Consider the following 27492-nt stretch of genomic DNA (forward strand, 5'->3'; position numbering starts at 1 on the left):
AAAGAATGAAATATTGCCATTTGCAATGATGTGGATGGAACTAGAGGGTATTATGCTAAGTGAGATAAGTCAGTCAGAGAAAGACAAATACCATATGATTTCACTCATATGTGGAATTTAAGAAACAAAACAGATGACCATAGGGGAAGGGAAGAAAAAATAAAATAAGATGAAAATAGAGAGGGAGGCAAACCATAAGTAACACTGAACTCTAGGAAACTGAGGTTGCTGGAGGGGAGGCGGGTAGGAGGATGGGGTAAACTGATGGGCATTAAGGAGGGCACGTGGTATTATATGCAACTGATGAATCACTAAATTCTACCTCTGAAACTAATAAAATCAAAAGCTTGTGTTTATCCTTTACACAAATGTTATTCGCTCCCCCCATCCCCACCCACATGCTTGCCACCAGGATATTCATCTCAAAGTTTCTTTCATCTTTTTTTGTAGCAAAGCCTTGTTCTATCACCTTTAATATGTTGCTTGAAGGTTTTTATTCAGAAATAGATAAGACAATTATAAAATTTATCTGGACAAGCAAAGGACCAAAAATAGCCTAAAAAATCTTGAAAAAGAACCAAGTTGGTAGACTCATGCTACTTGACTTCAACACTATTAATTAGATTAGTGTGGTATGTTCGACAGACTGGACATGTAGATAATTGGTCAGAATAGTGTCCAGAGATAAACCCACAAATATATGATTAAATACTTTTTGATAAAAGTGTCAAAGCAGTTTAATGGGGAAAGGAAAATCTCTTGGATACATGATACTGGAACAATGAGATATTCATACAAATACGAATATCCCCTTGTGTGTGTGTATATATATATATATAGTGTGTGTATATGATGAATCTCAGCCCATACTTTATGCAGGACAATCAATCAATTTGAGATGGATGTAATATCTAAATGTAATATTTAAAACAGTAAAACTACTAGAAGAATACCTAGAGAGATATCTTCATGACCTCAGGCTAAGCAAAAATTTATTGGAAAGGATACAGAAAGCAAAAATCATAAAAATAATGTAAGTTAGAAGGAGCATGAGGAAACATTTTGGGGGCAATGGAAACCTTCTGTGTCTTGATAAGCATTTTTCAAAACTGATTGGTACGTGTAAGATCAGGACATCTATAGTGTGTAAATTACACTTAAAAATGGAAAATAATGAAAATATAAAATGATGCTTAAAATTCATTTACTGGGTTCCATTTTATCAGAAGGACCTTAAGAAGTTACTCAACTTACTTTACCTACTTCCTTAATTTACACGTTCTTTTTTTAAATTTTATTTTATTATGTTATGTCACCATACATTACATCATTAGTTTTTGATGTAGTGTTCCATGATTCTTTGTTTGTGTACAACACCCAGTGTTCCATGCAATATGTGCCCTCTTTAATACCCATCACCGGGTTAACTCATCCCCCCACCACCCTTCCCTCTGAAACCCTCAGTTTGTTTCTCAGAGTCCATAGTCTCTCATGGTTCTTCTCCCCCTCCGATTCCCCACACCCTCACTTTTCCCTTCTTACTATCTTCTTTTTGTTTAACATACAATGTATTATTTGTTTCAGAGGTACAGGTCTGTGATTCATCAGTCTTACATAATTCACAGCGCTCACCATAGCATAGCCACCCCATCCCGCCCACCCCCCACCACTCCAGCAACGCTCAGTTTGGTTCCTGAGATTAAGAGTCTCTTATGGTTTGTCTCCCTCTCTGGTTTCATCTTGTTTCATTTTTTCCTCCCTTCCCTTATGGTTCTGTCTTGTTTTTCAGATTCCTCATATCAGTGAGATCATATGATACTTTTCTTTCTCTGATTGACTTATTTCGCTTAGCATAATATCCTCTAGTTCCATCCATGTCATTGCAAATGGAAAGATTTCGGTTTTTTTTTTTGATGGCTGCATAATATTCCATTGTGTGTGTGTGTGTGTGTGTATATATATATATATATATATATATATATCTCACATCTTCTTTATCCATTCATCTGTTGATGGACATCTTGGCTCTTTCCATGGTTTGGCTATTGTGCACATTGCTGCTATAAACATTGGGGTGCATGTACCCCTTTGGATCCCTACATTTGTATCTTTGGGGTAAATACCCAGTAATGCAATTGCTGGGTCATAGGGTAGCTCTATTTTCAACTTTTTGAGGAAACTCCATACTGTTTTCCAGAGTGGCTGCACCAGTTTGCGTTCCCACCAACAGTGTAGGAGGGTTCCCCTTTCTCTGCATCCTCACCAACATCTGTTGTTTCCTGACTTGTTAATTTTAGCCATTCTGACTGGTGAATTTACACATTCTTCTAACTGGTGTAAATTGAAATGTTTCTTAGTTTATTTGTTACCAAATTTCTAAAGATATATCTTTCTTTTTTAAAATATTTTTATTTCTAACTAATCTCTATATCCAACATGGGGCTTGAACTCACAACCCTGTGATCAAGAGTTGCATGCTTTACCAACTGAGCCAGCCAGGCACCCCCAAAGATATATCTTTGTAGATAAGATGCTTGACCTAGTTAACTGGTGATCTGGAACTAAAAACAGAGCATGGAATTTCTTACAAAGTCCTAGAAAACACTTGGGGTGTCAAGAGCTGAGTCACACATCTCTGCCTATGGTCTCCTTTATGGCCAAAATGCTCTTACCAGAATTCTTATTCCATTGCATCAGCTGACTTTGCCAGTTCTTTGAAGAAGCATCTTTGTCTATGTATCTGTATCACCCAGGAGGCTTTCAGCTGTATGTAGTAAAAAATTCAACCTGGAATGGCTTATTCTTTAAGAAAAATGTATTATGTTATAAGAAGTTTGGAGGAAAGACACCAGAATAGATTACGTTAGCAGCTCAATGACTTCCTCAAGGTCTTGGGTTCTTTCAATCTCTTTTCTGCCTTTCTTAGCACATCCAGTTTTATCCTCAGATACTAAGTTTTCATATTCATGGTTGTACCTCATGGTTGCAAGAGGGCTGCTGCCATTCCAGGTATCACATCAAGAAAGAAAAGTCTCTTAGAAGACGAAGATCCATTTCTTCTTGTGTCTTTTTTTTTTTTTTAATAGCTAGGGTATCTTTCTCAGAAGCCACTCAACAAACTTCGCTTGGCCATCTCATTGGCCAAACATGCAAAGGGAAATGGGACTGTTATTGTTGAGTTAGACCCATCAGGTCCTTTCCCTGAGGCTGATACTGGGATCATTCTCCTTGAAGTCATGGGCATATATTGTAGGATTTATACCTGACCATAATCAATGTCTGTTAGAAGACTGGAAATGTCAGTCTTGATGGATATTGGGTTGGCAAGAAACAATGTCTGCTACAGGAACATTTGTGTTTGTTCTGTTTTCCTCATAAACATAAACTTGAGGATAGAGATTCTTTGCCCCACTTTCCTATGTACATGGTGAATAGTATAAGGATGTACTCACAGTAGGCCCTTCATAGTATTGCTTGATTGATCACATTCCAGAAAAAATTTAATTCTGCTCAAAAGGCACTCAACAAATGTGTCAAGATCTCAAAATGTTCTAACTGGTGGGACAGGTTTAAGAGTAGAGCTGAAATGTTATATAAAAAAAGAAGTATTTTAAAAAGAATGAGATTTTATTATACAACCAACTTGAGTGTCCTGTTTTGTGGGGATTTTGCTAGATTCCCAGGTTATCCTGCTTAACTTGGTCTTAAGCATGACCATTCAAGAATAAGAAGGAATAAGGAGAAGTTTGACTTTTTAAGGGCTCTCATTAAAAATTGATGTGCTTGGGGCGCCTGGGTGGCTCAGTTGTTAAGCGTCTGCCTTCGGCTCAGGTCATGATCCCAGGGTCCTGGGATCGAGCCCCCCATTTGCCTCCCTGCTCCGTGGGGAGCCTGTTTCTCCTTCTCCCTCTGCTGCTGCTTCTCCTGCTTGTGCTCACTCTGTGAAATAAATAAATAAAATCTTTAAAAAAAATTGCTGTTCTTGACTAAAAGGAGACTGTGGAGTGGGTTTGATGTCTACTTCTCCTGACTTCCATTAGTGCTATTACCCGTCATCTAGAATGATCCAATTCAAAGGATACCTCCTTGATGGTTTCACCATATATGGGGCTAGATGTTATTTGAGCTGGGAGCTGGTTTTTCTCTGTAGTCAGGGGGAGCTGGTAGCTTTCAGAGATGACCAGAATATCTGGAGGCCCAGTTTACAAAGTGCTTTATGACAGCAGTTGGAGGTGCATGGAGCAGGGGATTCCAGAGTGGTTCAATGTCAGCACCCCTACGAGGAGGGGGGTCTTGTTAGTTGACCTAAGAGATTCCATTCTAATGTGCTGAAGATGGATTTTAGGTCTGGCCTTTGCTGAGGCTAAGAAAGATTCATTGCAAATTTCTGTTTACTTGTCTGGCTTTCGTGGGATAGCCAGTGTTTTCCCTTGTCTTAGGTTATCTTTGGCTGGAGGGCAAGAAAAATAGTCAGTGATGTCTTGGAAGTTTAAGTCTATACTATATGGCTCTTTTAAGAAATATTTGGTTATCCAGCAAGATATTTCTTGTGTTTCTACATCTACAATTTCCCTGTGGTTTGGCAATACCACAGCTTTTCATGGCTGCCAGTCATATCTTAATTGGATCACCTTGTGGAAACTTCAGAGACATTTTCTAGAATTTGTTTCCAATTTCGGATGCCGACCCAGCTTTTATTATTTAAGGTGAGACAGATATGACAATCTCCTCATTTCCTTTTCTTTAAAATAACTTGTCGCATTTTCTAAAATGCCTCCCAGAGAGTGCTCACTGGGGTAGCATTCTCCTTTCTTGGCAAAAAATGTTCTTGCTAGCTCTCAGACCCCTCAAATGATGGTAACTTTTTTTTCTTTTTCAAATCTGATTGAGGAAATAGCTGAAAATTCAAAGGAGAAGAAAAACTTTACTTTGTACTCATCCCTGAGCCCATTGTATTGTCATTTTAAAAATCATGCTTATCTGAGTCCACCTTGTGTTATGAATGACATATGTGCTTGCCTTTCTAAAAAATTTTTTGTGCTGCCAAATTATAAGCTCTTTGAAGGCAGGAAAAACATCTAATTCTTCTTCCACATTTTCAACATTGGCCAGGCTATCTGACATGTAATAGGTGCTTGGGACATACTTACGGAATTAAAATGCTTGAAATAGATCCTTGCAAAACACTTGAGTGGGTATTAAAATTTTTCCCCCAAATATTTAATGACATGGGGGAAGATGGTTTTAATGAAAAAAGCAAGACACAAACTTCACCTATAATGGGATTTCACTTTTGTTATAAATGGGCATAAATATGCAGACACAGAAGAAAGACTGGAAGGAAATATGACCAAATAGGAAGCATAGTAATTTTACGGTGATGAGATTAAGAGGTAATTTTAACTCCTCTGTGATTTCACTCATGTTCAAATTATCTACAATAATAATCTTATAGCTAGAAAAATCTAAATGCTAAAATTTTTGTGCAGTTATCTTTTATTTTTTAAAAATGTATTTATTTATTTGAGATTTTATTTTGTTATTTTATTTTTTTAAAGATTTTATTTCTTTATTTGACAGAGAGACACAGTGAGAGAGAGAGACAGCGTGAGAGGGAACACAAGCAGGGGGAGTGGGAGAGGGAGAAGCAGGCTCCCCGCTGAGCAGGGAGCCCAATGTGGGACTCAATCCCAGGACCCTGGGATCATGACCTGAGCTGAAGGCAGACGCTTAACGACAGCCGCCCAGGCGCCCCTGAGATTTTATTTTTAAGCCATCTCTACACCCAACGTGGGGCTTAAACTCACAACTCCCAGATCAAGTGTTACATGCTCCACTGACTGGGCCAGCCAGGCGCCCTTGTGCAGTTGTTTTTAAAAAAGATCATTTTCCTTAGGTATTTTAAACCAAGACATTGCAAAATTTATTAAATTATGGCAACATTTTTTATTTAGTCTGACTGTGTGCCAGGCACTGTGTGGAGTGTTTCACATTATTATCTCTTGTTGTTGTTACTTAATGACCTTGCTCCATGTATCTTATTGTCTTCATTTTATGGATGAGGAAATTGATGCACAGACAGGCTAAAGGGCAGCCATACAGAAGTGGGGATCTGGACTGGGCCCCGCGGATGCTAAGGCTCAGCCATAACAACACACCCCACTTGCTCCGAGTTGGACTCCACATGTTGCTTCTCCAGCATGGACCTTTGGAACCTGTCAATTTTATGCGATTCTTTTTGCCCTTGGCTCATATGTTAAAACATGTCATGACTGTACCATCTCTCTGAAGTTTTTAGTCCTTTGTAATTTATGAATATTTACAGACTTACCAACTGATAACACGACTGTAATAGTAAAGGTTATCATATGTGTAGAGAAAAATAACAAAGGGGAAACGGGCCCCAAACTTTTGATGATAGTTGTCAGGGAACATTTGCTTTCTAAGTAACGTAGTTTTACAATGTTTTAATTTTGTATAATGAACATGTATTATTTCTGGTCCAAAAGGGCAATGAAAATATGAGAAAAGATGGAAATAATTTGTAGCTGAAAGCAGGGTCAGTAAACTTTTTCTGGAAAGGGCCAGATTGTAAATAGCTTCAGATTTGCAGGCCATGTGTCTCCTTCACACTACTCAACTCCGCCAGGCTAGCAAAAAGCAATCATCGGTATTTCAGAAAGGAATGGGCAAGGCTCTGTTCCACTAAAACTTTATTTACAAACAAGAGGCAATGGGCCAGATTTGGTCCACGGACCATCATTTGCCAACTCTTGTGTATTACTGTCCTCTTAACATTGTAGCAAATGACTGCAAATTAGTGGCATAAAATGACACAATTTTATTTTCTCACAGTGCATGAGGACAGATGCTCGAAATCACTACCACCAGGCTAAAGTCTCCCGTGGGTTTTAAAGCAGCAGGCTTGGCTTGTGGCCTCTTCACTTCAATCCCTGCCTCTGTTATCACATTGCCTTCTCCACTTCTGTAGGCACATCTCCCTCTGCCTTCCTCTTACAAGGACACATTGATTGCATTCAGTGCCCACCTGGATAACTAAAGATAATCTCCCCATTTCAAGATGCTTAACTTAATCATATCTGCAAAGTCTCTTTTGCCATGTCAAGAAATTCATTTACAGGTTCCAGGGATTAGGATGTGGATATCATGCAGGCCATTATTCATTCTTCCATACCCCTGTTCAAAGTAACAGGAGGTTTGCAGGCTGCCATAAAAACGAACATTAATTTGGGATCAAGCTCACCTGAGTTGGGGCCCCAGTTCCAGAACCATATGTATGGCCTTTGGAGGGTCATTTTACCTCTCTGGCTTTTAGCTTTTCTCATTTATGATGTGAGGGAATTAGACTATATGACCCCTACACCTCTTTTTCGCTCTGTCATCTTTAAATTTTATGATTTTGATAAAGAATATTTTTTTAACATCTGCTATATGTCACAGTGACCTTTATCATAAGTAATATAAATCCATTCTAAGCATCTTTGTGCTAACTTGTATCGGGGAAGATTCAATATTTATAAGCAAAATAAAGCAAGAGATAAATTTTAACTATTCCCAAGTTAACATAAGTATGGTGGAATTACAGGCCAACCCTCTCATTAAGAATGAAACTTAAAAGTTTTTACATGCCACTCTGTACAGAAAAGCATTTCAAGAGTCCACGGAAATACTTTCAGAACTTGTAGGCAAAGAATAATAAACTCAGAAAGGTGAGGGAGAGAGGATTGAATTATTGTATGGACCTCGGTCAAGGGAAAATATAGAAAAGCATACACTTGGACCTTGTGCAATTCTTAAAGGTAGGCTGTAATTCTGTCTGTGAGTTTCCTAGTGGCACAAGCAAAGAGGGAAAGATGATTGTGTACGAATAACATTGTTAATAGAATTTTGAAAATTGTTAGAAATTCCTGCAACATGAGTGATATTTCCCAGGAGTCTCTCTGAACAAGGGCCACTAAAGTTGTTCTAATAATATCAGGTCATTTACTCGTGCATTCAACAGGTATTCACTGATTGCCTACTACCTACCTGGCACTGTACTAGTCAATTAAAGAGATAGTTGTGAGCTGGATAGAAATGACTTTGTGTTTTTGGTGCTCACCATCTGGCACTGGGTGCAAATATTGACAAGGGCAATGAGCTCCATGAGAGTGGGAGGACAGCAAGGCATAGGGGTTTGTAACAGGGAGGCTTATCCACGGGTTATTAGAAACGTTTTTCTGAAGAAGAGATATTCAAGGTGTCTATGGGATAATGGTAATTAGCCAAGCAAAGAGTGGATAAGAAGTTTCCAGATAAGGTGGAGAGAATGGCTTGTGCCCACGTTAAGGATTTTGGACTTTGTTCTACAGTTAATGTAAAGTGGATTAGAGTAATGTCAGCTGCTGTAGTGAATCATCCTCAAGGTTTCAGGGGTTCGGTGCATACCAGAGTTTATTTATGACTCTCATAGTAGTCCGACACCATTTTTCTGGTGTGATCCTACTGGGTATCTCCTCTACCTCTAGGGCCTTCTTGCCGACAGTGGAGGTAAAAGAGAAGAAAAGTGGAGAGAACACAGGTACACAGGTATGTCTTACACACCTTGGCCTTGAAAAGGACTCATATCACTTTGACATCATTTGCTGGTAAGAAGTAGGCCCGGAGCCTCACCTACATGCCAGCAACGGGCAGGGAGGGGGTGGGGGGTAAAAGCATTATCCCTGGCTGGGCAGCCACTTGGCAGCAAGATCTTGATCCTGGAAGGGGGCATGGGATTTGGAGGACAGTTAGCTGTTTCTGCTGCAGGAAGTCCTTGGAGAGTTGTTAGCAGGATCTTGCTATGACTGAATGTGAATTTTAAAACATCCTGACCGCAGAATGGAGGATGGCTTAGAAGGGGCGAGACTAGACACGGAGAAACCAGTTATATTGTGCAATAGCATCAACAGTGACAGTTACGGCAGAGTTCCTAGGTGCGTCTCTCAGTGACAGCCAGGGACATGATGTCAGGGTGTACGTCCGTGAACTCCCTTATGTCAGGGGACTGTCAGGTAGAAATATGTTCAACTGTGACAACCAAGGGATTCATTTTCCTTTTACAACCAGAAGGCAGTTGATTGGTTGATGCCAAATGTGATCAAAGGTGGTTCCAAGGGCTGCCTTCCTTCTGTCTGCCGCTTCACTCTCTTTAGTGTGTGGTTTTTATCCCCATGGTCTTGGGATTGTTGCTGCACCACTAGGCAGGGACAAGGTGGGGCAGACTGACCAGCAAGAGCAATTTCCTCCTGACATTTTATTCAGGAAGGGAAGCCCAACCCAGGGACCTCCAAATCTCATGGGTCACATGGCATCTTGGGAGTCTGGGAAGGGAGTCTGGGAAGCTGAGTATTTTAGCAGCATGTGCATACATGTGTGCATGCATGCATGTGTGTGTGTGTGTGTGTGTGTGTGCACACTCATGCATGTTCATGGATGCGTAGGAGGGAGGCTCGACCAAGAATTGTAGAGGACATACTGGGGATGAGCGATGAGCCTGGAGAAGTATAGACCGCTACTCCTAGGGCTAGCCTTGCAGCAGAGGGTGGTATTTTCTCTTGAAAGCAATTGTACCATTGTGACCAGGAATGCCACAGACTTTTTTCTTGTGGGGCCTCTCCACAGAACTACAGATGGTTCATAAGTGATCTTCCCCTCTTATTCACGGCACAGTCATGACACCAGTGTGAGGGACCTGCTTGCATGTCAGGGACAGACATCTGAGCCCTGTGATCTGGATGATATCAGCTGAGTGCAGTAACACCCGTCACCCCTGTCCCAGGCTAGGCAGTGACACTGGGTTGCCCAGCTTCCCAGAAGCCACCACAGGAGAAGGGGGATATGAAGATGAGTTCAGCTCTGGGTTGCTCCCTCCCAAATCACTCCTGCTGCTGAGAAGGGAGTGAGCAAAGAAGCAAAGAAAGGAGAGGAGAAGGTGTGGGGTGGTCAGGAGATCTGGAGGCACTGGGTCCCAAGAGTTGTCCTCTTCACACGACCACCAAGGTGGTCGTCATGCCTGGTCCTCATGGCTCCAGCCAGACCTGTAGCGGTAAAGCTTCTGCCATGTAATATGTGCATAGCAGTGACTTTCGGAAGTCTTATGGGATGATTCCTCTTTAAAGGAATTTCAGGTGTTATAAAATGTGTAAGAGGGGTACTTGGGGCAACGAACTCCTGAACCCCTGAAATAAATTCAACATGCAATGACAGACTCTTATTTTTGCAACCCTGTTTACACAGGGATTCCCTCTCACCAGCTGTGGTGGCTGTCCTTGAGATGGCATTTCAACTGCCTACCCTTTCATAGCCCACCCCCCACCCCAACTTCACTGGCTTCCATCTACTCCCTATGACGTTTGTTGCTGACTGCACCCGCATTCTGGCTGCCTTGTCTGGAAGAAAGGGTTATGATTTATCATGCAGATAGTCATACACTTTGCCTACTTTAGAGGAAAATGAAAAGGAATTTTACTTTCATCTCATTTACCCCACTTACTCTTCAGATTCCCTAAATGGCCTCCTAGTTTGGAGTGCAGGCATTCTTCCTCCTCAATAGCACCATCTCAGACTGGATTTCCTCCAGTCTCTGAAATTAAGTTGATTAAGCATCTACTGGAGGATGAGCCCGGGACTTTCTTTTTTCAAAACAAGTGATTGGCCATGTTTCTCAGGAGGACTTGAGTTCCTGATGTTCTCCGCGTCATCAGGCTGCCGTCCTGCCACTGGTGCTGACCCACATTCAGTGACACCTCAACAGCTCTGTCCTGTACCCCCGCTTAGTCTGAGAGGCTGTGTAAATCTCTACGTTGCCAACATGTGGGTAGGAGGTGTTTATCAAGACATAAGCATCCATTTCTTTTTCTGACTGACTGTGTATAGAAAAACCCAAAGAAATAAGAGGACACAATCTGAGTTGGAAAAGCTGCAGATCACTTCCTTCATGGTATGTTGTTTCTCCTGCATGAACTGAAAGAGAGTTATCCCTGCTACACAATTTGGAACTGAGCACAGTAGCAGCAAGGGGTAACTAGGAAAGGGAAATGATTTTGAGGTGGTAAGGGGCACATGGTGTGTACTTGCGCCCTGGAGGGAGGATGCGATGACATACCTCTGGTACCTCAGCCGGAAGAAAGCTTTCCTCTGCAGCTAACAGGACTACTAGTTTTGGCTTTTTAAAATATCCCATCCCAGCCACCCGACGTTATGTGTGCCTCCTGATAGAAGCATGAAACACCGCCTATGCAGTATTTTTGCCAAAAAGTCTAACCTGAAATTTGGTCAATCTAGATTTAACTATCAAATTACAGGATACCAGTGCAGTATAATGGACAAATATATCTAGTGTTTGTCCCTGCTTCCTGTCTCAGAGCTTCAAAAAACTCTTGGAATTCACCCATTGCTGGGAGTGTTTTGTTATGCTAGTGAGGTGACGCTGGTGGCTCCTAGATGCCTTCGGGATGGGGCTGGTCACCGGAAAGACCAACCTTGGGATGAGGTTGGACCCCTGCTGCGGTCTCTAGTGGAGTTTTCCTTTTTATATGGACATAGTTAACCACATTTGAAGGCTTTGAAAAGCCCTGCAGAAATGAAACCCCGTCAGCCACGTTTGACCCAAGGTTTCCCAATCTACTGGCCTGTGGAACACTTTCTTCTTGCCATACATACGAAGCTCCACGGAAGAGAGTTCTCTAAATTATCCGTTTGGGAAACAAATCATCCATTTGGTTTAGCACAAAAATTTTCTTTAAAGGATCTTTGCTGAGAGGATTAAGAAAAAGAAAATACAGCGTTCTTTTCGCTTTTATGAATTACCAAAAAATGAAATGCGCTGAATTAGAAGAGATTTAGGAAGAAATTAGCCTTTTCAAAAGAATGTCATTTCCTATTATATTCTGTTGTACACTGAGCAATGTATCCTTACCTGAATAATTTGGAAATGATTTACTAAATTTACCAAACAGTTTTAAATTTTTAGCTTCCGTTCTGACTGTTTTTAGGGGAAAGAAAGGAATCAAAACCTGATTATTAAGAAAATTGAAAAATTCTTTTATGTCCATCTTGTCAGTTGGTCCTTTGGTTCAACTTGAGGTAATTTTGGACACTGATAGTCTATTCATCATCTGAAGTTTTAATAAATATGTAGTTTATGTTTTCATTCACATCATTAAAAAATGTGGGTTTTATTTCCACATCATTAAAAAATGTTGAACAAGGCAATTCCCAGGTCTGAATCCTGTGACACATCACTAATGAACCGAATGAATGAATTGATTCAGTCATACATCAACCCACCCATCTCTATCCCCATTCACCCACGTTGCCCACATTTTATCAGGATTTTGTCAAATGTTTTTCTGATATCAGCATTTTCTGCATCAACCACATTTCTCTGAGCTACTAGTCTAACAACCATTCCAAAAAAGGAAATGAGGTTAATCTAAAATGGCTTGTTCTCAGTGAGCCTATCAAAGCTCATAGCAATCACACTGGTCTTAAAATAATCTATTCATGTTACTTGCCTGAGATTGAAATCATATGGTATTCAGAATATGCCTTTTTCTTCTTTCTGGAAATTGAAATAGCATTTTCCCATTTCTTGCCTTTTGGTCCCTCTCCTGGTCTCCATTATTCTCCAAGGTCACTGCTAGGGGTTGATTCTAACATTAGCCTCAGGTATGATTTGTCCAGATCAGGAGATTAGATTTCATTTTAGAGCACTCATTATTTTCTTACACTCTCTATATACCAAGGTCCAATCCCCTCTAACCAATATGCATTGTGCTTTTTTTTTTTTAGCCCCCAAAGTAATGTCTTTGAAAGAGAATGCAAACTCCATACTTGCTTTTTGCCATCCATCAACATTACAATATAGGTTTTCACGACAGATCTCTCCTTCTTTATGTTTTTCAAGTGAAGCTGATATGATCCATCCTACAGGTTGGAAGTGCAAAAAATGGTCATGGTTATTTTTCAGAGTCAAATGCATATTAAATTAGCAAGGCACACAGTTCCTCTGGAACACCTGCCCAACCCATCTTCCTGTCCCAGGGTTTTACACAGGTAAAGGGTGTTATTTTGTTTGGTGTAGACACTCTTGGAGAATCTTATTTACCAACAAACTCCACCTGTTCCTACACCGGTTTGTTGCCTTTATGTACTGCTGGGATGGTGCTTCTGCTAGTTCGGTGCCTCTGGGATGCCAATCCTGGCTCCTCAAGTATTGTGCTCCATTCTTGGTCTTCCAAGGCTAGAGTCATTGGATTCATCCTCATAAGCCATGCACTGTCCAAAGTAGTCTGCGAATACCAGCATAGCCGGATCAGAAGGTCCATCTGAGCTGAGGTACACTTTAGGCCAGAAAGAGTCCTCTCTTCAAGATCACCCAGACTCTGGTGTGAGCCTAAGTCTCCAGCCACATTCCCTTCCCTCATGATGAGTTCTTTTTTTAGGCACTTTGTGCTTTTCTTTCAGACATCAGACAAAACATGCCAAATCCAAGAAGGTGGGAATTGGGTTCCTTGTCCTGGTCACCGATACAAGTTTACCAGGGTTTCAGCTCTGCAAACTACAAGAGAGGAGGCAGGCCACAAAGGCCCTGAGACACTCACTGCCAAGACAAAGGGGGCTTGGACTCCATATATTTGAATGACCAAGACAGTCATGACCATGTGATCCTATCCTGCTCAAAGCAGTCTTCTAGTCTCTACCTAGAACACAGCTTTTGAATGAGAGTTTCTCTAGCTAAAGTTCTGCCTACCCAGCACTTGCTGTTTGAACATGACTAAAGGTAGACTTTTAAATTGCTTTCAGTGGTTTTTTTTTACAAGCTTAGCTCATTTGAAAGCTTGGCTTTCTTCCTTCTCTTCTTTTAGAACTCTGATAGGGGCGCCTGGGTGGCTCAGTCGTTAAGCATCTGCCTTCGGCTTGCGTCATGATCCCAGGGTCCTGGGATCAAGCCCCGCATCGGGCTCCCTGCTCCACAGGAAGCCTGCTTCTCCCCATACTTGTGTTCCCTCTCTCACTGTATCTCTCTCTGTCAAATAAATAAATAAAATCTTAAAAAAACAAAGAACTCTGATAGATGGAGCTCCATCACAGACTAGTGGGAGAAGGAAGAGTACCATATTAATTTGCATAGGCTAGGCTATGCTAACAAAGATACCCAAACATGTAATGGCAACAATATGGAAGTTTATTTCTTACTCACGTGATGGTGCTAGGCTGGTCAATAAGTCAGTGGGGCAGTCCTCCTCCACCCGGGGCCCAAGCTTATGGGGACTGTCATCTACAATGTGTGGCATGTCAAGAATGTATCTTATACCTCATTTTGTATATATATATATATAATATATATATAAAGCATTTTATTTTGAAATAGTTTCAAACTCACAGGAAGTTGCAAAAAATAGCATAGTGAGTTCCTGTACTTCCCTTGGTGATTATATCTTGCATAAACATAGTACATTATCAAACCCAGGAAATTGACAGTGATACAATATGATTAACTCAGGTGTAGACCTTATTTGGCTTTCACCAGATTGTACATGCATTTTTAAAAAATCCGCCTTACTTTTAACCCAGTGAGACGTTATTGTATGTATGTGCATGCGTGTATGCGAGTGTGTGTGTGTTTCAGACGCTGTAGTAGGCTTCCAGGGGCTGTCCGGATAGCTGAATTGGCCTCCATCACTGGCAAGTGTTTTTTCCATCTAGCTGGCAGCTAACCATGTGACCTCACTTCTATTGCTGCCTCCTTATATCTTCAACCAAATTCATTCTAGCAGTATTCAATTCTGACTCACACAGATCTACAGGAGAGAATTTTCTCAATATCCAGTCACTAGTTAGTTTAAAGACAATTGTGTCTGATGTGCAGTAGACACCTTTTCCTCCCACCAGAAGTCTGATGCCAATTAAATTGGAAGTTAATGTTTGTGTTTTTCAAAATTTATGTTCAATTTTTTTTTCTTCCTCTTATCCAATGGCCCAATAACTCGGAGAACAGAATTGGCTCCTTCCAAAGCCTCTGGTGGATAATGACAACATTTTATTGGGTTTTAGTTTTCATTTTCAGCATAATACAATGATCTGGAGAATACTTCCATCTGTATTTGCAGCTCTATGGCACCTCCTTGCCACTGAAAAATACTTTCCTTAAACTGCACAGGAGAGTTTAAACAATTGTGAAATTCCTAAAACTGCCCACTTCGTTGCCAAGAAGTCTTCTTCTGGCTGGTGTCCAAAGTGGTGGCCTCAGCTACCTTTCTGGAGCCGGGTTTCCGACATGGCACTCTCTTACTCTTAATAAATGGTTTGAACATCTAAAGTAGCCACAAGGATTCCTGGCATTTGTCAGAGGCGGAAATCCGCATGGCAGACTGAGAGAGTCATAAAATCTTTGTTTTAGTTTGGACTCGTTTAAAAACTGGAATGAAATTAAAAACGTTTTTTTCTTATGCGGTCACAGAGGTTTCCTCTTAAGAGGTGGGAATTCTACCAGGATGTGATGTATAGGGAAAATGACTATTGGAGTTTTGTTTTTATGTTTTGTTTTGCTCATCCGTGAAAGTATGAATCTGCTTAGCTTCTTCTGAGTGCGCTCTAGCCCCTTCCCTCTAGTGAAATCCCTGTGTCTGATATGTATTCTTACTGGTGAGCTTTCAGTGGTTTTACACCATGGTCTGCAAATGTGCTTTTAGAACGTGCCTTCCATTGTGTGCAAGCATCCATTCCCACATTCTCATGTTTGTGGATTCTCTTTGTCTTCCAGAAACACTAGTGTCTGTCCAAACCTTTCAGACCAAAGGGTGTAACTTTTGGTTTGTGGTCTCATCTCTCAGTATCTCTCATTTCAACAACACACAAGCTCAGAAAGGTCTGCTGGAAAGGGAAGAAACCGTCCCTCACCCCTGCTTCCAACGTCACTCTATTCCAGACACAGTCGGAGGCATGAGAATAGAAAGCTTTTGGGTGTGGAGATCCCCGCGTTGCTGAACAATATGAATTGATGGATTAGAGACCTGGAGACTATTTATAAAACCGTAGTTTAAACTAAGAACTATGTCAGCAGATACAACTTCGGGCATTGAATGAAAATTGATCCTGAAGTTACATGAGAGGTGATTTCTTGTAATGAATAAATTCCGGTTTTTTGAGCTTTAATACCCCCAAAGCCAGCTAAGAGTCATGATTAAGATTCTTTCATCCACCAGACCCTTCAGGAATGTCTCTGCCTTGGGCTAGACTCTGTGTTTGGTTCTAGGGACACAGTCCTGGGAGCCAGCCCTCAAGAATGTCCTGGTCCAGGAGTGATAGGCATGACAGTCTGTGTGCCGCGGTCCATGAACAGAGGCACAGTAAGCCGGTGAGGGCGCAGAGAGGGACTGCGGAGGGGCTGGAGATGGGCAAGAGGTGTTGGAAGCTGTTTTTAAGATGAAATAAGGCACGGCCTGAATCTTGAAGGTCAGGGAGGAGGTAGCCTGATGGGCATTTGGAGACAGGGAGAGTACAGAAAGCACGGCTGTGTGAGAAAGGAGCAGTGGTTTGAAGAGGGAAGAGCTTGAAGTGGGGGTGCTGACAAACCAAGAGCCAGCCCAAGGAGCTTTAATATTTTCTTCTATAAGCACTGCAGAACAGTGACTAAAAAACTTGAGGCACAGGCATGATGTGGGCCAATTTGTAGTTTAGAATTACCCGCCTGTGCGTTATTTATGGCAATTGATAGGTGGTCCATGTGATATAAAAACAGGAAGTCAGTTAGGTCAACCTGGTCTCATGGATGAAAGCTTATCGGTTAAAGCACCCTGACAACCTTAAGTGGTTTATTCTTTCAACGTAGGAGTTATGGATTAAGATGTGCTTCCAGAGGAAGTTTCTTTTATGTTCCCTTGTGCAACAGGGGAATTCACTCTGCTAGCTCTCCAATTGCTCCCGTCCTTTGGAAAATGGAAATCAGTAAAATTTTATTTTGAGTGGAGGTAAAAAAGACAGAAACTGTAAAAGTTTGAGTGGAAATACTTACATACTTCCATTACAGAAATTAGAATAGAATATTCTCTAGGTAGCAGAATTTATATACCTCTGTACCTGTACAGAAAATTTTCTCTCAATAAGAAATCTTAGGGTCTAAGGGTGCCTGGGTGGCTCAGTCGGTTAGGTGTCTACTTTGGCTCAGGTCATGAGCCCAGGGTCCTGGGATCAAGCCTTTCATCGGGCTCCCTGCTCAGCATGGAGCCTGCCTCTCCCTCTCCCCCTGCCCCTCCCTCTGCTCCTTCTCTCTCTCTCTCTCGCTCACTCTCTCTCAAATAAATAAATGAAATCTTTTTAAAAATATTATGGTCTATTGAAATGACCATCGAGAAGATGCTAATGCTTTAAGATTTATTAACCAAAAGAAGTGACTTTGAAGAAAATTGCAGGCAGTTTTATGAAAAAGATAAAAAGGTAACAAGACCAAATTGAAGAAAGTGTATTTTTTCAGGAAAAAAATACTAGTGGCATGACATTCAAGAGAGACTTAGCTAAGAAACTAATCAGAGTAAGTGAATATGCGCCAAGAATAATTCTATTTATGTTACTTCTCAGTGTTCCGATAATCAATATGAAGAAGGTTTTGGAGCACCTGCGTGGCTCAGTTGGTTAAGCATCTGCCTTCGGCTCAGGTCATGATCTCTTGGTCCTGGGATGGAGCCCCTCATCGCATCAGACTCCCTCCTCAGTTTGCTAGTCAATTACAACATAGTTCAACATGACATAACTTTAATTGTTTTAATGCCATTTCCTTCTAAAAGTGTCCCAGGTAGGCGTGATAAATTGCTTTTAAATTTTTTTTCCCTTTTCTGTTAGTCAGGTTTAGATTTATAAGGATAGAAACTCCCAACAACACCAGCTTCAACAAGGGGTTAGCTTCTGTTTCTCTTTTCTGTAAAGCCTGGGTTCGACTGTCCAGGGCCTGCGTGCAAGTCCTGTCCCTTTCTCTGGACCCATCCAGTGTCCGAGTTGCATTGTGGTGTCTGGTTCTTCCAGCTGCAGCCAAGTCAGGAAATTGCAGTCCCCCAGAAGGAAGGCGGAGGGAAAAGAGAGACTGGCCATGTGCCAGTTGTCTTCTAAGGAAGTTTCCAGAAATCATCTCGTTACCTCACTGCTTTCTTCACCTTGGCCAGAATTTAGTCACAGGGGCATGCTTAGCTGCAAAGGAAGCTGGGAAATCCAGAATTTGTCATGGCCAGTGATGGATCAAGGTTAAAATGAGGGACTTTATTACTCTGAAAGAAGGACAGTACCTAACAGTGGTCCCTGCCACACACTATCCCTGCAAATTCATGCCACCCTCTGCCAGCCCCACAGGCTGACTAGTTTGGTTAGGGAACACTCTTCATCTGTGCTTTTTAAGTATGCCAAAGATGCGTCCTTAACACCCCAGGACTGCATGAGTGTTCCTTATAATATTTCCTTGAATATCTCTTTTCATTTGAAGATTCATGCAAATTTTGGTATTGTTCTATAATATTTCTAAATTTGGTTTAAAATACAAATTATGTGAAAGTTAGGTAGGGTAATGCACCTATTTTGATTTGAGGAGAAACTGTTTCTCTAACCTTGGATGGCCCAGCTATCCAAAGGGTATTCGTATTTTAACAGGGCTTCCATTTCCAAATTCCAAAGAAACTCATTTCTTCTGGTGGAATTCAGGTGGCTGGGATGGTATTGTGGATATGGGGCTCCCCAGCCCTCTACTCACACCTCCCAGATAGACACCCCTCGGCCCTGAATTTTGTCTGTGTCTGCAACTCGTCCAGGTTTTGATAGACAAGGAATTTACTTCTTTAATTCACTGTTTAAAAGAAGAAAGCAGCAGCGAACTAAAGTTCTAAAGGAGGAGGCCTGGAAACCACGTGTTCTCTATGTGTTGTTCGTGTCAATATTTAGAATTCCTGTGTCAATTATTTGGAACTTCAGTATACGAGCCATACGCCCCTTGCATCCATCCACTAATTATTATCACACACAGCCACGGCATGCACAGGCTTCCTAGCAAGGACATTGTACAGTAATTATAAGGCAACATGTCTAACATCCCCATGTTGGGAGGTCAACATCAAATCTTAGTAACTAAGACTTTAGCTCAATTAGAACCTAATAGATATAATATAGAGATATCTATCAGAAATTCTCAATGTGGGTGGGAAATATTTATTTATTCATTCATAGTATCTTGATCATGGACCTAGTTGTGCCACTCCTGCACTAGACACAGGATAGATCGGTGATCCAGAGTGAGCGTGGATGTCAGCCCAGTTGTAGACTGGACACTCACATGAGATTCAATTAATTATTTGTAACAAAGGCTATGAAGGAAAATACAGCCTGCTGAAAGACTGCATAATGAAGATACCTAACCCACTCTGAGGGTCCAGCAAGGCCTGCCTAAGGAGCCCCATCCACGGGGTGACAAGCTTGGGGAACAGTGTTTTCAGGGCAAATGGACTGCCTGTGTAGAGGCCTTTGAGGCTGAAAAGACTTTGAGTTTTTAAAAGAACTTCACTCAGGCCATCTTAGGAATTATTGAAGAGTTTAAGCAGAGAGATGACCTTGTTCAAAGATCCTGGGGGTTGGTGACATTGGCTTGGGTAAGAGGGCACTTGGGCTCGGGTCAGGTGGAAGCTGAAGTAGAGGTAAAGACAGGTGGGTGGAGATGTAAGGATGCAGGACCTAAAATTGACAGGCCTGGAGTGTGGATGAGATGTGGGTGTGCTGGGAGGGAGAGACTGAGAGAGATGAGTTGCACATTTGTGTAGGAAAATGGCAGTGGGTGGTGGTGCCAAGTACCGTGATGGGGATCATGAGGGAGGAGAATGAAGGATGGACTTGAGGGGAAGATCATGAGTTCATAGGATTTAGGAGGTCAGTGGACCCAACCCTTCATCTTACAGTTGCAGATTCCCAGGCCCAGAATTAAGAAATGATTCCATCTGAGGCCTTGCTCCTTGAAGTGTGTGCCAGGGACCAGCAGCATAGGCTTCGACCCAGAAGTTTGTTAGAAATGCAAAAGCTTAGGTCCTCCCAGACCTACAGAACTACATTTTAACAGGATTACCCAAGTGAGCTGTATAAAAAAGATTCTAAGGAACTTAATACATTGCAGAGCTGGATTAGTACTAAACTACACATATGATTTAGAATAAGTTTCTTGTTTGTTTTAAATTCTATCTGCATGGGTTAGGAGTGATGACCAAGTTAAAAAGGTAGGTTGAGGGCTGCCATTAATTTAGGCGTACTTTATTTAATGGACAAAGGGCATTACCTGTAATATTAAGGAAGGAAGGGGGGGAGGGGAAAACGGAGGGAAGGAAGGGGAGAGAGAGAGAACAGGCAAGATCTTCAAAGGCCATGCATGCATGCAATGGATTATTCATAATTTGTGAATTTGGGATGGGAAAGAGCTGGCCAAGTCAACTTAGTATTACATATTGTGGACACATGCTTCAGTATGTTCTTAAGAAGGGATTCAAAACTTCCAAATTCCTTTTTCTTTCATGAGTTTCTTTTTAAGGAAAGGATATTGGTAATGATTGTGGATTTCTAAATGTTGCTCAAATAACCAACACTATAAAAACTTCTCAGCAAGATCGTTCCTTTCGCTTTTGTTATTTATTAAGCCCCACTGTGCAGGAATTCTAGCTGACACTGTGCCGTGTGCCGGTGTGTCTAGCACAACGTTGGTGCTCAAGTACGAAACCTCAGCACAGGTATAGAGTTCAGAAATGATGCATATCAATGTATGTTATCTAGTGTTATGTGACAGATTACTGCAAAATTTAATGGCTTAACATGCAAACATTTCTTGTCTCATAGTTTTTGTGGATCAGTCATCTGAGTTTGACTTAGCTAGGTGCCTCTGGTTCAAATCTCTCCTGAGGTTGCTGTTAAGCTGTTGGCTGGGGATGAGGTCTCATCTGTGGGGGGCCACCCACTCCTAAGCCCACTCAGGTGTTTGCTGGCAGCCCTCAGTCCCTTGCCACATGGGCCTTTCTATGGGACTGCTGCCTCATGACATGGCGGCTGATTTCCCCAGGACAAGCAATCCATGAGAAAGAGGGTCCATAAGGCAGAAGGCAAAATCTTTTTGTAACCTAATCCCAGACTAGTCACCCGATCACTTCTGTCATATTCTATTTTTTAGAAACAACTCAGTGAGTCTAGCCCAACACTCCAGGGGAGGGGACTGCACAAGGGTGTGGCTTTGGAGAGGTGGGTGTTCTGAGGGTCCTCTTAGAGGCTGCCTACCACACAGGACTATTTTCTTCTTCATTTATACTCTTATCAGAGTGATATGATACTTAAAGATTCTTTTCCAATGAATCTTTTTTTCTGACCAGTGCAGGTTATTGGGTTTTTACCCCAAATGATCCAAGGAGAGACTTGGTTTACTGCTTTTTACGCGTGAATGGGACAGTACCAGAAAGCCTGTTGAGGAGATCTGAAAGGGCTGAGAGGCAGGGATGCAGGCAAGAGGGAAGGGATGAGCAACTGTCCAGGCTGGCAGGCCTCTGATGCTCCGCTGGCCACCTCTCAAATTCTAGGGCCTTCTATGCAATAGAGAAGGTCCTCTCCTGTCCATTTCTTCCCTCCTCTCTGTTTTAATAGCAGAGTAAATTCTAAACTTAGGCAGACTTCTTCTTCCCTCACTCCATTCTTTGTATTGCTGAAGGCCCAACTCAAAGTAGCAGCTCCCTGGCAGGTCTCACTCTTCTCTCCCCCGTGTTCCTCTAGACCTTCATGCCTGCTAGTCTGCATGTGCCTCCCCTGGGTGGGGGGGGGGGATGCTAAAACACCACTGTAGGCAAAAGAGACCTGTCCCCTGCCCCAAGGACCTCACAGTCCATTTGGAGAGACAGATACTAATCAAATGACCACACAAAGAAATGTACAACTGCCACAAAATAAGTGGACCAACAATGCAGAGACCTAAGCCAGTCAGGGGGTTTGTGCAAAGATGAAGGGACATTTATGCAGAGTCCTAGGAGGGGAGCAGAGTTGTCTGGGTATGGCAGAGAGAACTTGGGTGGAGACAAGCCCAGAATAAAATTGAGAGTAGCCCTGGGCCACCTGGGTCAGAAGGTTAAACATCTGCCTTTGGCTCAGGTCATGATCCCAGGTCGTGGGATGGAGCCTCACATTGGGCTCCGTGCTCAGTGGGGGAGTCTGCTTCTCCTTCTCCCTCTGTGCCCCCCCCCACTTGTGCTTTCTCTCTATCTCTCTCTCTCAAATAAATAAAATGTTAAAAAAAAGGAAAGGTTGAGAGTAGCCCTTTAGAAAAAGGAAAGAGGGCTGGGAGCCTGGAATGAAGATCTGGGGGGAGCAGACTATGACACAGAGGTGAGATGCTTCATTTCATGTGTGTTATGGAGTGACAAATGGAAAAGACCAGAGCAACCCCTCACTTAAGGCCAGCTTGGTGGTAGAAAATGGAATTCCCAGCTTCCCATGAAGGTGGTAGATCTCAGAAGTTTGAGATCCTTCAGGGCTTTGCGGTCAAAGTCGGGAAGTGAAGTGGACAGAGTCTTTACACCTGAGATCCCTCCCCTGTCCTCCTTCCCTGCCATTGTCCCCTTCCTCCAGAACTCCTCCTGGACTACCTGATGTACCTCCTCCCCCTGCCCCTGGTTCTGTCTCTCTTTGTCCCTCATTCCAGGATCTGCCCTGATCAGAGCTTCCTGCCATTGTCAGCTTTCTGTTCTGTGGACACACCACCTCAGGGCTTTGTACTTGCAGCTCTCCCACTTGGAATGGTCCCACCTCTACTGCCAAGTGCCCCTTCTCAGAGCGGGACCAGGGATGTAATTTGTGGGGCTAGGTGCAAAATGAAAATGTGAGTCCCCTGGTTTTAAAAGCAAGAAAGGAGCTTGTTCCTTTCTTCTTGCAGTCTTTCCTTTGATTGTCGGGGTTTTTATTTGCTATTTAACGTCATGCGTCCTTGGGTCTGAAGAAGGTTGTAGGCCAAGTGCAGACCCTCGCCAGCTCCTGGGGCTCATGCCCAACTCTGCGCCTTCCTGTGCTAGTGCCACAGCCCTTGCTGGGCACAGACCCAGAGAAGCCACCTCCAGCATCTGCTCCATTGCCGGTCACACACCCCTACCAAAGAAAAAGCCAAAGATAGAATTACTAAGAATTTTAATATGGCAACAGCAGAGTATTAATCTCTGAGTAAAGGGCCCCTTTTGAACATAGGGTCCTTTGTGACTGCACTGTCTCAGGGACCTGCTCAGATCCTATATCTAAAATCGCCCTATTCCGTACACACTGTGCAAGGCGCACCCCATCACATCACCCTGTTCTATGTCCCTTAGAGTAATGGTATGTTCCGAAAGTATCCCTTTAATCTGCTTTCTCTTTTTGCTGTCCGCCTCCACCATGAGAATGTAAACTTTACAAAAGCTTGTCCTAATCATCTCCATGCCTAGTGTGGAAGCTGGCACGTGCAAGACCTTCAATAAATATTTGTTGATTGAATAAATAAACGTAAACAGGAATTTATAGTGCATTGCTTTAAGTAAACTTGCTATTTCTCCTAGCTCATGCAACCTGGCAACACGACAGAGCCTTCCAGCTAATCACTTCTCGGTCTTTATTTGGGGTTACCATCAGAACCCGGATGTTCCTCCCCATGTCAAGTCGACATAAAGGTCCATCCAGTCCTACCTCTGCCCTGAAACTTGTTCCTGAATTCCTCTGGCCCCTGGGTAAACGTTTTCTCTCTCTGCTGGCCTTTCTTATCAGCACTGTGCCTCTGAGCTGACAGAAGGAGCACAGGGAAGCCCTGGTCTTCAGAGAGACCTGCTGTTTCTTAGTTCATCAACATCATGGCTGGCCTTCCTGGCACTCCCATCCTCCCCTTCTCGGTCTTTCTGCCCACCGTCCAGGAGGCTTTGCCTGCCCAGGGCGCCCACCAGTCACTGTGACGGCAATCACCTCCCATGTTGCTGAGGAATTGCCACTCACCCGCAGTGAGGCTGGATTTTCGGAAAGCTCCTGAGTGCCCCAAAATCTCCTGTTCCCTGTAATGAGTATAGGCAGTAATTCATCAAGATGAATTCTAAGGAGCTTAAACATTATAGCTTATAAAAATTATATATTTTGTGCATTATTTATGACAAGTGTGGCATTAATGGAAGCTGGGAAGCTTTTTTAGTTATGCAGAGAGTTTTATACTAAAAAATAATGCAGCATGAAAACTATAGGAGGGTGTCTCCACTGTAGCTACAAATGATTTCAAACTGCTCTATTTCATAGATGAGATGAAAAAATATGGAAATGAAATAATCCTCCATTTTCATTCACTTTTATTTTTTATTTTTGTTTTTGAAAAGATTTTATTTATTTATTCGACAGAGAGAAAGAGCACAGCAGGGGGAGCGGCCGGCAGAGGGAGGGGGAGAAGCAGGCCCCCCGCTGAGCAGAAAGCCAAGAGCCAGATGCCGGCTGATCCCAGGACCCCAGGATCATGACCTGAGCTGAAGGCAGATGCCCAACCGACTGAGCCACCCAGGCGCGCTAATCCTCCATTTTTAAAAGCAACCTTGGATCTTATAGTTTTTTTCATAATAAAAATAGCAATTTTTTGAGCAAATTCCCACACATGGTATGTATGTGTATGTGTTTCAATTTTTTTCCTTTACATTTTTTTATTGTTATGTTAATCACCATACATAACATCATTAGTTTTTGATGTAGTGTTCCATGATTCATTGTTTGTGCATAACACCCAGTGCTCCATGCAGAGCGTGCCCTCTTTAATACCCATCACCAGGCTAACCCATCCTCCCACCCCCTCCCCTCTAGAACCCTCAGTTTGTTTTTCAGTGTCCATCATCTCTCATGGTTCATCTCCCGCTTCGATTTCCCCCCCTTCATTCTTCCCCTCTTGCTATCTTCTTCTTTTTTTTTCTTAACATATATTGCATTACTTGTTTCAGAGGTACAGATCTGTGATTCAACAGTCTTGCACAATTCACAGCGCTCACCATAGCACATACCCTCCCCAATGTCTATCACCCAGCCACCCCATCCCTCCCACCCCCCACCACTCCAGCAACCCTCAGTTTGTTTCCTGAGATTAAGAATTCCTCATATCAGTGAGGTCATATGATACATGTCTTTCTCTGATTGACTTATTTTGCTCAACGTAACACCCTCCAGTTCCATCCACATCGTTGCAAATGGCAAGATCTCATTCCTTTTGATGGCTGCATAATATTCCATTATATATATATATATATATATATATATATATATATATATATACACACATATATATATATATATACCACTTCTTCTTTATCCATTCATCTGTCAATGGACATCTTGGCTCTTTCCACAGTTTGGCTATTGTGGACATTGCTGCTATAAACATCGGGGTGCACATACCCCTTCGGATCCCTACATTTGTATCTTTGGGGTAAATATCCAGCAGTGCAATTGCTGGATCGTATGGTAGCTCTATTTTCAACTTTTTGAGGAACCTCTATACTGTTTTCCAGAGGGGTTGCACCAGCTTGCATTCCCACCAATAGTGTAGGAGGGTTCCCCTTTCTCCACATCCCCGCCAACATCTGTCATTTCCTGACTTGTTAATTTGAGCCATTCTGACTGGTGTGAGGTGGTATCTCATTGAGGTTTTGATTTGGATTTCCCTGATGCCGAGCGATGTTGAATACTTTTTCATGTGTCTGTTGGCCATTTGGATGTCTTCTTTGGAAAAATGTCTGTTCATGTCATCTGCCCATTTCTTGATTGGATTATTTGTTCTTTGGGTGTTGAATTTGATAAGTTCTTTATAGATTTTGGATACTAGGCCTTTATCTGATATGTCATTTGCAAATATCTTCTCCCATGTATGTGTTTCAATTTAAAGTGTGGTTTAGGTCTTTTTCTGTTGGCTACTCTATTTGACTAGACATCTGAAGCCAAACTGTTTATTGCATGCACACATATGATTTTTTCCTGTTTTTTTTTTTAATGGAATAAGTATTAATGGCTAATTTTTCTGAAGCAATTTCTCCCCCTAAACATAGCATTGGAGTGGACATGTGCTATATGTGTGTTGAAGAATTATTTTTAATTTTTAAAAATTTTTTAAAGATTTTATTTATTTATTTGACAGAGAGAGACACAGCAAGAGAGGGAACACAAGCAGGGGAAGTTGGAGAGGGAGGAGCAGGCTTCTGGCAGAGCAGGGAGCCCGACGCGGGGCTCGATCCCAGGACCCCGGGATGATGACCTGAGCTGAAGGCAGATGCCTAACGACTGAGCCACCCAGGCACCCCGAATTTTTTTTTAAAGAAGCCTTTCTACAAACCAACATCTGGCTTTGTTGATTCTCTGTATTATTTGTTTTCTATTTTTTTGATTTCCGTTTTTATCTATATTCTTTGCTTTCTTTTACTTTGGGTTTACTTTGCTCTTCCTCTTCTAGCTTCTTAAGGTGAATGCTTAAATCACTTATTTTAAACTTTTTTCTTTTCTAATATAGGCATTTATTTTTTTAAAAGATTATTTATTTATTTATTTATTTGAGAGAGAGTGGGGGAGGAGGAGCAGAGTGAGAGGGATAAGCAGACTCCATGCTGAGTGTGCAGCCCAACATGGGGCCAATCCCATAGACCCAGAGATCATGCCCTGAGACGAAATCAAGAGTTGGACACCCAACCAATGGAGCCACCCAGGCTCCCCTCTAACAAAGGCATTTAAAAGAACACATTTCTCTCTTAGGATTGTTTTTGCTGCATCTACAAATTTTGACATGTTGCCTTTTTTATCATTCAGCGTGAATACTTTCTGGTTCTATAATGACTTTTCCCTTTTTGAAAAAAAAAAACCTATGTGGTAGTTAGAAATGTGTAATTAATCTTTAAATACTTGGATGTTTTCTAGAAATCCTTGTTAAAAGCATCATATTATTTATTTTTAATTTAATTCCATTGTGGTCAGATTTCAATCTGATGACATTTATGGAGACTTGCTTTAGCATGACATATGCATATTTAATGAACAGCCACATCACTTTTGTCTTCAAACCTCACTTCAAATTTCTCTCTCCTCTTTAAACTTAGCATGGAAGCTGGAGTGAATGTGCATGCCCAGAACAGGAACAGAAAATGCCAATGCGGGCCCTATTTCTGTTGGGAAGATCTGTTTATTTTGCAATTAACAAAGATTGGCAAGTTTCTCTTAAAATGTTGACTCCAGAGCACAGATTTCAAATTCTCTCTCCTGAAATCGAGTAAGGAATATAAGAAAAATGTGCTCATCTCTGTGTTTTCCAATGAGTTACCTTTGACAAGCAAGCGGCATCCAGTGGGTTTCAGCATAGTCCGAAGTGTAGGATCTGTCACTATCATTCAATATTTAAGTGTCTGTGTCATTGCCCCATTATAGTTTCCAGTTCGTTGACAT

Source organism: Eumetopias jubatus, unplaced genomic scaffold, assembly GCF_037043125.1.
Source record: "Eumetopias jubatus isolate StellerSeaLion01/CBP00866 unplaced genomic scaffold, mEumJub1_p1.0 scaffold_15, whole genome shotgun sequence".
Taxonomy (NCBI): Eukaryota; Metazoa; Chordata; class Mammalia; order Carnivora; family Otariidae; genus Eumetopias; species Eumetopias jubatus.